Source organism: Notamacropus eugenii, chromosome 1 (assembly GCF_028372415.1).
Source record: "Notamacropus eugenii isolate mMacEug1 chromosome 1, mMacEug1.pri_v2, whole genome shotgun sequence".
Classification (NCBI taxonomy): Eukaryota; Metazoa; Chordata; class Mammalia; order Diprotodontia; family Macropodidae; genus Notamacropus; species Notamacropus eugenii.
The window spans coordinates 31,784,900-31,796,926 of record NC_092872.1 but is presented as its reverse complement, the minus strand read 5'-3'; the positions used below and the strand labels follow the sequence as shown (position 1 = coordinate 31,796,926).

At 35.3% G+C, this 12,027-nt stretch overlaps 1 pseudogene; it reads right to left on the bottom strand.

The window, feature by feature from the left end:
• Nucleotides 1–6,204: 6,204 nt before the first annotated feature.
• LOC140499727 (inorganic pyrophosphatase pseudogene) lies at nt 6,205–11,246 on the bottom strand (annotated as a pseudogene).
• Nucleotides 11,247–12,027: the final 781 nt, after the last annotated feature.

Below are 12,027 nucleotides of genomic sequence, written 5' to 3'. Positions count from 1 at the left end.
TTCATACTTAATTTTTTCCTTTTTTTGGTCTGTGTTTTCTTTCATAACATGATTAATATGGCATGTGTGAATTTGTATAATCTATTTTGAACTGCTTGTAATCTTAGGGTGTGAGGAGGGGAGGGAGAAAAAAAGAAAATTTAGAAGTAAAAAAAACAATTTTAAAACTATTTTACATGTAATTGGAAAAAAATAAAATATTTTAAATGAATTTCTCTTGTGATTATTTTTTTAATTAAATTATTTTATTTGTTTTCAGTGTTCAACAATCACTTCCATATATTTCATGTTTTTACTCTCTAATATATAATATAATATATTATATATAATATATAAAATATTTATAAATATATATTTATTTCAATAAATATATATTTATATATTATATATAACATATAATATATAAATATATATTTATTTGACTGACTGATTACCTATTGTTTGTTTCCTTTTACCATAATGTAGTTTGCTTTCTTATCTAATAGTATTTTGAAAATTATTGTTTTTCTTTTGCTAACATGATTGGAAATTTACCTGATACACTGTATTTTTTGGGGGGGTAGGCCTTCATTTTTATTCTGGGTATGTCATTGTTTCTTAGACTTATTTCTTGTAAAGAATACATTGTGAGAATTTGTTTTCTTTTCCAATATGTCAGAATCTATTATTGGATAATTTAATCCATTCACATTTAAAGTGATGAGTTCAATTTATATTTTGCTCCATTTTCTCTAATATTTTATTATGATTTCTTATTCTTCTTGAACTTTTTCCTTCTCCTATATGGACTGTTTAATATCCTTCCATTATTTCTTTTTAATGTACCTAGAGGTAACCCTATTCCCTCCAAATTTTTTACCTTCAATTTTGAACAACTTTCTTTCTTTGTGTTATCACTTTCCATATTTAACAATTTTGTTTGACTTAAACCTTTTTTTCATTCTTCCTTTTACTCAATTAATTAACTCTGTCTTTTTCCTTCATTAATTAGTTGGACATAATCTTCCTTCCTCTCTACTCTTTTAACTATTTTATTTTTTATTTCATTATCTCTACCTTCTTTTTTTAAATAAAATATTTTGGTTCACTCTTCCACCCAACAAATTCATTCTTTTTTTTTTGTTTGTTTTCAGCAATGACTTTAATAAGTTTTAAATTTTGTACCCCTCCCACCACCACCCCTCTCTAAGACAACATGCGGTATTTCATTTCATTAATTCCCTTTATATTCTGGACCTTTGCTCTTTCAGATGAAATTTGATATTATTTTTTTCTAGCTCTATAAAATAATTTTTTAGTAGTTTGATTGTTATGGCACTGAATGAGTAAATTAATTTAGGTAGAATTGTCATTTTTGTTATATTAGTTTGACCTACCCATTAGCAACTGATGTTTTTATGCAAAGTTAAATAGAGATAAAGATCTTCCCTGCCCATTAATAGGCCTCACTTGGAGCCCATTAATGGGAGCTTGATTAGGGGAGGTTTATTTTGTAAGAACACCAACACTTTTTGCTTATTAATGAGGAACTGGTTTATGAGGGTTGTGACCTCTGGCTCTAAAACAGTGTATATACATTCTGAGGTGAGATTTTGCTTTGGGGGCTTGGAAGAAGGTTTCTGCATCATGTAAGACTCTGGTAGCTATGCCCCCCACATTCTACTTTTAAAGCTCAGATCCTGGTGTTTCTCTCACTGGTAATTATGTATGTATGTTGGAGAGTTGGATCTGTCTGTTTGTCTGTAATGTACATATTACTTTTGGTCAGACAGTTAGAAGCCCTATCTGTTGGTCTTTATTTCTCTGCTTGTATATTCTCTGTTAGTGAATGCAATTAGAGTAGATTGTTGACCCCCTCAAAATTTGCTTTCCTTTCAGAAAAGCAGATATATGTACTTGCATAGCAGGCCCTCCTATGTATGCTGAAAGTACTTGCTGCTACATTTCCCAATTATTTAAATCTGACTATATCTGAGTGAGAAGTGTTTATTGATTGTGTTCATGTGGTCCCTGGGTTTGTTTCAGCAGGTAGACTCTCAAATATTTCATAAATGGGATTTCTCTTTCTATCTTTTGCTGTTGGGCTTTGTTACTAATATAGAGAAATGCAGATTATTTATGTGGGTTTATTTTGTAGCCTGCAACCTTGCAAAAGTGGTTTTTATTTCAAGTAGTTTTATTTCTTTAGGATTCTCTAAATATATATCATCATATCATTTGCAAAGAGTGATAACTTAGTTGCTTCTTTGCTAATTCTAATTACTTCTATTTCTTTTTTCTTATTGCTAAAGCTAACATTTCTGGTACCATATTGAATAACAGTGGTTATAACAGACATCCTTATTTCACCTCTGATCTTACTGGAAAAGCATCTAGCTTATCCACATTACATATAATGTTTGTTTATGGTTTTAGGTAGATGCTACTTATTATTTTAAGGAAGGTAAAAATTATTCCTATGCTCTCCAGTGTTTTCAATAGGATTGGGTGTTGTATTTTGTCAAAATCTTTTTCTCCATTGATTGAGACAATCGAAAGCTTTCTGGTAGTATTGTTGTTGATGTGATCAATAATGCTGATAGTTTTCCTAATATTGAACCAGCCCTGAATTTCTGATATAAATCTTACCTGATCAAAGTGTATCATTCTCATGAGACGATACTGTAATCTTTTTGCTAATATCTTATTTAAATTTTTTACATCTGTATTCACTAGGGAAATTGGTCTGTAATTTTCTTTCTCTATTTTAGCTCTTTCCCATTTAGGTATCAGCACCACATTTGTATCATATAAAGAATTTGGTAGGACCCCTTCTTCACCAAGTATCTGAAATAGTTCCAATAGTATTGGAATTAACTGCTCTTTAAATGTTTGACATAATTCACTTTTAAATACATCTGATGCTGGAGATTTTTTTCCCAAGGTATGTATTGATGGTTTACTCAATTTCTTTTTCTGAGATGGGATTATTTAAGTATTTTGCTTCCTCTTCTGTTAATCTGAACAAATTATATTTTTTGAAAAATATTCATTCATTTTACTAACATTGTCAAATTTGTGAACATACAGTTGGGCAAAATAATTTTTTTTAAATATTTTATTTATTTTCAGTGTTCTACAGTCACTTTCATATTTCTTAGATATTTCCCCTCCCTCCCCTTTCTTCCCCCCTCATTGTTCCTTCCCTCTCTGAGACAGCATACAATTTTATATAGGTTCTACACATATATTCCTATTAAATATATTTTCACTTTAGTCATGTTGCTTAGAAGAAATAAAATTAATAGGAGAAATCATAAAACAAACCAAAGCATAATATAAAAGAAAATGATCTGTTTCATTCTGCGATCAAATTCCATAGTTCTTTCTCTGGATGTGGAAGGCATTTTGCCTTAAGACACCATTGGGAATTATTTAAGTCTTTACTTTGCAGTGAAGTACTAAGTCAACCGAAAAAATTCCTCGCACACTGTGGTTGTTGCTGTGTACAAAGTACTTGTAGTTCTTCTTCTTTCACTCAGCATCAGTTCATTCAAATTTTTCCAGGCTTCTCTGAAGTCTTCCTGTTCATCATTTCTTACAGCACAGTAGTATTCCATTGCGTTCATATACCACAATTTATTCAGCCATTCCCCAATTGATGGACATCCCCTTGATTTCCAGGTTTTGGCCACCACATAGAGAGCTGCTATAAATATTTTTGTACAAGTGGAACCCTTTCCCATTTTTATGATCTCTTGGGGATACAGTCCTAGAAGTGGTATTACTGAGTCAAAGCATATGCACATTTTTGTAACCCTTTGGGTATGGTTCCAAATTGCTCTCCAGAATGGTTGGATCAGCTAACATCTCTGCCAACAATGAAATTAGTGTTCCACCTCTCTCACATCTTCTCCAACATTTACCATCTTCTTGTTTTGTCATCTTAGCCAACCTGATAGACGTGATGTGGTATCTCAGAGTTGTTCTGATTTGCATCTCTCTGATCAATAGTTATTTAGAGCATTTTTCGTATGACTATAGGTAGCTTTGATTTCTTCCTGTGAAAACTGTCTGTTAATATCCTTTGACCATTTATCAATTGGGGAATTACTTGTGTTCTTGTACATTTGACTCAATTCCCCATATATTCTAGAAATGAGGCCTTTATCACAGACAGTAGTTGCAAAAATTCTTTCCCAGTTTTCAGCTTCCCTCTTAATCTTGGTTGCATTGGGTTTGGGTGCAAAAACTTTTCAGTTTTCAATTCAACTCAATTCAATTTTCAAAATTATTCAATTTGCACTTCATAATGTTTTCTATCTCTTGTTTAGTGAAAAATTCTTCCCTTTTCCACAAATCTGATACATTATTCCAATTTGTTTATAGTGTCAATATTTATACCTATATCATGTACCCATTTGGAATTTATTCTTGTGTATGGTGTCAGGCATTGGTCTATGCCCAGTTTCTCCCACACTGTTATCCAATTTTCCCAGCAATTTTTATCAGGCATTGAGTGCTTATCCCAGAAGCTGAGGTCCTTGGGTTTATCCAGCAGTAGATAGCTATATTCATTGACTACTCTGTCTTGAGTACCTAATCTATTACACTGGTCTATGTTTCTGTTTCTTAGTCACTAACAAGTGGTTTTAATAATTGCTGCTTTATAATACAGTTTGAGATCTGGTAGAACTAGGCCACCTTCCCTAACATTTCTTGTCATTAATTTCCTTGATATTCTGGACCTTTTGTTCTTCCAGATGAATTTTGATATTATTTTTTGTAGCTCTAGAAAATAATTATCTGATGGTTTGATTGGTCGGGCACTGAATCAGTAAATTAATTCAGGTTGAATTTTCATTTTTATTTATTTTGTTTATTTGTTTATTTCTAATTATTATTTTACTTTCTTCTTCACTGGAGGTGAATTCATCCTTATCCATTTTACCAATTTTACTTTTTAAGGAGCTGATTGTATTTTTTAAATCGTTGATCATTTTTACTTCTACTTCTCTAATTTGGCTTTTAAAATTCTTCTTGAGCTCTTTCAAGAATGCTCTTTGGACTTGGGATCAGTACATATTCTCTTTTGAGGTTTCAGATGTTGGTTAAATGTCAATGCTATCATCTTCCAAATTTGTATTTTGAACTTCCCTGTCCCAATAATAAGATTCTATGGTTTTGCTCTTCAAATTTGCTTCTTTCTCATGGTGATTGCCTTTTCTCTGACTTTTAAACTTCATCTCTGCTTCTGGGTCATAGGACACTTTGTCTCATGTTTCTTGCACTGGGAGTTGGGGGTCTTTGTTGTGTTGTGGTCTTTGGTTCTTCCAAGAAGCAATAAAATGCTGCAGTTTACCTGGTGCTCAGCTAGCTGGTGTGTGCCAAGGGTGAGTCCAGGTGAAGTCTATCTGAGTTTCCTTGGGATTACATTAAAGCTCTCAGAATGAGGTGTGGAGAAGGGCTGGTCTGGCTGCTGAAAGTCTCCTCCTTTTGTAGGAGCTAGAGCACAAGCATGTTGAGTGGCTGGTGAACCCCTTCTATGTTGGTGTCTACCCAATTTCCCTGACTGTGCTAGCAGATACCTGGGGTCCTGGAGGTGTTGCTTACCAATTTCATCCCCTGGGGGTCAGGGTCTCCTGCTGGTCCACTGAGTTGGGGTTTGCTGCATGGGTCCCCTTCAGCCACAACAAAAAGGACCCTTTCCATTGATCTCCCTAGCTACCTAGAGTTAAAAAAGTACTGTATCTCTTCTGCTGGTTCCACTATTCCAAGATTTTTCCTGGGGCAATATTCTCTGAATTTTTCAAGGTCAACAAGGGAGGATGAGAGCACTTACAGCTTACTCTGCCATATTGCCTTCTGGGATTTCAAGTAGGTGACTTTTTTATTGAGTTTCAGCAAAACAATTTTATTTCCTACAACATGGTAAACCCATACACCTATAGTATGCATGCTTCTGCACTTATAGCTGTACGCAAATGGTTTTCCAATTATCTTTAGCCTAGCCCTGGGGATCTATTGGTTGTTAGAAAGGCAGGAATAGGGAGAAACTACTCTTGGGAAAATGAAACATTGTGGATAGACACAATTAGTTAACATAGAATTGAGCTTCCATAAAGTTACCTCTTCAGAGCTCTCCATTACAAAATTACAGCTTTGGAATTTAGGATTTCCTGATCAAGGGAATGAAGCAATGTTGGTTCGTCTTTTTGAAGGCCATTAATTGCTCTGGTAATAAAATCACTTGCCCACATCTGTGGGGATGACACAGGTAGATTCACAAGGTGGTGGCAGGGTATCTACAATTAGGTTGGCAGATTTCATGGTGCACTTGAAGAGACTGTCCTCTAAGGTCATGTTCAGGCAGTTAACTCCTCCTCCATCTGCTTTCTTTGCCACCAGTGCCTTCCAGTGATTGTGAGTACTTTTAATGATATCAGTATCAAAGTCCTTATCTTTATATTTTGCATGGAAAGCAAACTCATTTTCTGGTTTCCCATCAGGCTCCTTGTATTTTCTAAACCATTCCACTGTGGCTTCTAGTTAACCAAGTTTCAGTTTTCTGATATTGATAATATCATTATAGTTAGCTGCACCGTGATCATCTACGTTGATTGCAATGACTGTCCAGGGGATTTCTCCTTTATCAACCATCACTAATATGTCCAGAACTTTCACTTTGATCACTTCCATCCTCGAGCATATCTTACTCCCAATTTTGCAGACAGCAATCAAGTCATTGTTTCCACAGCAGCCTGCATACTGGTCTTTATGCCCTGGATCTTTCCCAGTCTGAGAGATGGCCCCATAGTTCCAGATAAAACCGTTGTGAGGAAAGACAGCAATATAGTGGCATTTTCCCTTTTTGAAGTCTTCCTTAATTGGTCTTAAAGGATCCTTTGTCAAGATCTCCATCTTTACATTTGTCTGTTGAGGTACTTCCATGATCATGTGGACCATATTCTTGTCTGCGTAAATTGGAATGCCATGAAATGGTGATATGTATTCTCCATTTGCAACATTTTTGAGGAAAAGCTGATACATGAGGGCTTCTTGTGCACCTTACTGAGGTAGCTGTTCATGGCACTGCTTGCCTATTCACCACTCCCCCCCCACCCCCACCTCCCTGCCCAAGGCCCAGCAGCCACCTCCCCACTCCAGCTCCCGACCAAACCCTGCAATGGTGGATCCGCCACTCACCAGTGCCTACCAATGAGCGAGAGACAGAAGCACTCCAAATAGGTGACTTTCAAACATTTAGTCTGTGGGCTGATAGCTCCAGTTATTGCTGCTGTTGCTGAAGTGAGCTCTGTGCTTCTCTCTCATGCACCACCACCAATCTCCTGTCCTATGCTGAGAAGTTTGGGAATCAGCACTGCTGCTGTTGATTCTGTCCCCCAGGGGCCATTCCCTGTTGGGACATTCCACTATGGCCAAGTCTGCTCTGGTGCAGCCTGTTATCTGTGTGCTCCCCCAGCCCATTGTAACAGATTTTCCTCTGTTGACTTTCTGGGTTGTCCTGGGCTGGAAATGTTCCACACTCTGTCTCCTAGTGGTTTCTGCCACGCCAAAATTTATTCTAATTCATTTCTTAAAGGTCTCTGTAGGAATTTGTTGAAGAGCTCAGGTGAGTCCCTGGTTTCACTCTGTCATCTTGACTCCACCTTCTCTACCTTCTCTTAAAAAAAAATTCCCTCTTTTTTTCATCATTTCTTTTCTTTTCTATTTCATGCATTTATTCTTGTACTCATTTTTATTTATTTCCTACTTAATTTTTATATTTTTTTTTCAAAAATAAAGTTTTAAAATATCTATTTTGTTTCCTTTCTACATAATTTTATGTTACTGGCTTGTTCACCTTCTCCTTTGCCCCCTTTTTCTTTTACGTATATTTCCTGTACACCAATTCTTATAGTAAAAAGAAAGAAATAATGCCCTATAGTAGATTTTTTTCTGGTCTCTGGGCAATTGGTTGCTATCTCTTGCCTTCAATATCATCATTACTTCATCTCCCACCATTGGCCATGAATGCAAGATGTCCATATAATCATAATATTCTCTCAGAGGCAGTGATCTCTACAAGCAACAAATCCATGCAGTTTATACCTTTGTGAGCTCCTCAATACCTATTTTAGAATATATCTTGAATATAGTGATTTTCAAAGGAACCTCTTCCACCACCGAACTGTGATTCCATCACTTTTTTCCCCTTTGCCTTCTTGCCTATTCTCTCTTAATTTTTTTTTTTCTGAGACGGTTGCTTCTACCATCCCTATTGAATTTTAACCATTGCCTTGATCAAGGTACATCACATATTGCCCTCCATATTTGTCCTCCCTCTCCCCTTTGATGTACCCTCCTAGTCTCAGAAAAAGAAAACAGTAAAAACAAAAGTCCATGATTCATGTGGAGATGGGCTATTGTGCTATTTAGTCCATGAAATTTAAGGTCTTTTCCTCTACCATCCCTGCTATTTGATTTCAGTTTTTAGTTTTGTTTCTGGTGTACTTTTAAAAGGAAATCTATTAATATCTCTTCTATTTCTGTTGTGTTGCTATTGTTTGTGTTGCTAAAGCCATGGGTGTAGTTTTCCCAGTATCTATTATGTTTTATTGTGGGTGATTTATTTTATTATCTGTGCCTTCTTCAGTTATATTTCTTTACTTTTCTTGTATTATTAAGCCTGGAGTTTTTGAAAATGAAATATTCTCCTTATGTCATGTCACTTTTTTTTGGTTTGGTTTGTTTTTTTGGTCCAAAGGACCAAGTGCTCCTTTTTATTAAATATCTATCTTTGTTATTGACAATTAAACTAAGTTTTGCAAGGCATGTCAAATTTGGTTAAATCTTGAGCTCCATTTTTCTTCAAAACACATCATTCCATTCCCTCTGTGATTTCTTATAGATGTAGGAGAGTATTGTACAATTGTAATTTCTTTTCCTTTGCATTCAAAATTCTTCCTCTTGGTAATTTGGCACATTTGAATTTGTTAAATGGAATTGTTAAATTTAACCTCTATATGTCTTGGAATATGCAGCAAACATGTTTCATTTTATTATTATAGAGGTGATTATTTTTACTGGAATTTTTTTTCCCATTGTCTGAAATTCTTGGATACCTTTGTTGCATCACTACTTGTGCTGAAATTCTTGGCTCATTGTTTTCTTTTGGGAGACTCACAATCCTTAAGCTTTCTCTTAGTATCTTTTCTTTAGTACACTTGACTTTACTGAATTGATGCTTTCTTTTAATAATATTACTTTTAACTTGTCTTTTTATAGACTAAATCTTACTCCTGTTTATTTGATTTCTCAGTTCTTTTCTTTTTTTTTGTTTTGTTTCTTTCAAGACCTTTACTGCTATTGATGTAATTTTCTCTTGTTAATTGTTTCTGCTGTGCAAGCCACAAAAACTGATTTTGTGTTTCTAATTTCTCTATTGAGCCATCTGGGAAAATCCTACTATGTTTCCATGCTTTCTCTTCACAGATTTGTCTGACTTTTTATGTATTTATTCATGTTTATTGACTCCATGTTTCATCTGTTGTGCTGCTTGCTTCCAGTTCCATAAAACAAGATGACTCACACTGAGTACACTTTAGTATCTCTCCTCCACCCCATTTTCTTGCCTCTTTTTGAATGTTGTCTCTCTTCATTAGATTGTAATCTCTTTGAGCTCATGAATTGTCTTTTCTTTTATTAATTATATCCCCAATGCTTATCACAGTATCTGGCACATACTAGGTGCTTAATAAATGTTTATTGTATTGGATGTTCCTCTGTCTTACTGTTTTTTAAATTTAATTTTATTATTATTATTATTTAATGTTTTACAATCACTGCCATAAAATTAAGGTTTTATTCCCCCCACACCTACTCCTCACTACCCCTCTCCATCCCCACGACCGCATACAATTCTGTATAGGTTCTATATATACTTTCCTATTGAGTACATTTTCACTATAGTCATGCTATGTAGTCAAACTAAAATAAATGGAAGAAATCATATAACAAATCAAAACATGATACACAAAAACACACACACACACACAAACATGATCTGCTACATTCTGCGAATGCTTTCCATATTTCTTTCTCTGAGTGTGGAAGGTGTTTTGCCTTTGAAAACCACCACTGGGATTTTTTTTTTAATAAGTTCTTGTGTTATTAAGAAATTCCAAGTCTACCAGAAAAAAACTCTCGCACACTGTGGTCGTTGCTGTGCACAATGTTTTGTTTTGTTTTTTTTTCATACAGCTGAACTTATTTAGATGATCTGCCCGTCATATTCTCTTTTATTTTTTACTATCTTCCCTGTTGTTTAACTAATTTGTGTTCAAGGTCTTCAGCTGAGTTTTCTTCTTCCTGAGCTCTTTTGATAGTTTCACACTTTCCCCCTTCCATTCTATTGTTCTTTTTCTGACACCTTCTTCTTTGATGGAAATTTCCTTGAGAGTTAGAATTCCAGTCTTTCTTAGACTTCTATCACACTAAGGAATGTATTTTTCATTAGCCTATCTCTGTCCCCAGTGACTTCTAGAGGGAAAGAATTGGTTTCTTTTGAATGCCAGCCCCAGTCCTCTTTATTCCAGGCCTGGTGGTGTCCTGGCAGCCTAGTGCAGTTGTACCTATTCCTCACTTCTTTGGCTGAGTAATACATGTTAGTCCAAATGTGCTTCCTTGTTGTAGTACTGGGAAGATCAGGAGTCTGGCTTTTGGCTTTCTATTTTATAGAACTATTGAGGAGAGAATGGAGAGAAGAATTAATTTTTTGAAGACGTATAAATATTGCTTTTGTTGCCCTGCAAGAGAGTGGTAGACAGGAGAAAAGAAGGTGCTGTGTATTTTAAGAATTATAGATAAGACTTCTTTTTTGTTAGTTATTTAGGTTGTTACCTTGTCAGGGTTCTTGGGTCACTAGATCATTGGTGATGGCTGCTATTTGTTTTTCCCATTGGGGAGAAGTTGAAGAGGTATGAGAATAAGAAAAAATAGACCTCCATCTCATTGGTGATATGGCCTGGGATAAAACGTATGACCTTAACTCATAGGAATGATTCTGTCTCTCTTGATTGATGTCTATAGTTTGGCACTGAGATTCAGTTCTGGGTTTTAATTCTTTGTAGTTCTTGCTTATGATTCTACCGCTTCTCTTTCATTATAGGAACCCCTGAAAGAACTGGAACTCACACCTCTTCACTACCCCCTGCCTCTGGAATGATCTCTTCTTCACTCAGCTGCACTGCTCTGTGCTTCTCCATCATGACTGAGGCAGGCACCTTATTCTCCACCCCCCATGCTCTTCAACTTCTTTTTGGGATTTATCTTCCTCTCTTATATTGTAAGATCCCTGAGGATAAGGAATATCCTTAGTGTTGAACAAAGTTGACTAAAATTCTGTAACAATACCACCATCCTCCTTCTCTAAAATTACAGTTTACTCACTCACCTAGGCCCAATTCATGAATCTCTCCATGTTTCAGAATGCAGAGGTAATTTGACAGTCCTCTTAATTTTCACAGCACTTCCTTTCTAAAATTTCAGTGGAATGTACTCTAAACTTTAAGTGATAGAATCTTCATTTAAATTCCAGATTTGTTCCTCACTTTTGGTATTACTTTGGAAAAGTGTAATGGCAAGTCAAGTGGGATCTTTTACTGTTTTGGTTTTAAAATAATAAAGAAGTATATGTACAAGAATACAAGTCATTCTCCAATTGATAAATGGTCAAAAAGTACAAGCAGGCAGTTTTCAGAGGAAGAAATTAAAACTATCTATAGTCATAAGAAAAAATGCTCTAAATCACTATTGATTAGAGAGATGCAAATCAAAACAATTCTGAGATACCACACCACACCTACCAGATTGGCTAACATGACAAAAGAGGATGATGATAAATGTTGGAGAAGATGTGGGAGAGTTGGAACCCTAATTCATTGTTGGTGGAGCTGTGAGCTAATCCAACCATTCTGGAGAGCAATTTGGAACTATGCCCAAAGGGCTACAAAAAATGAGCATACCCTTTGACACAGTAATACTGCT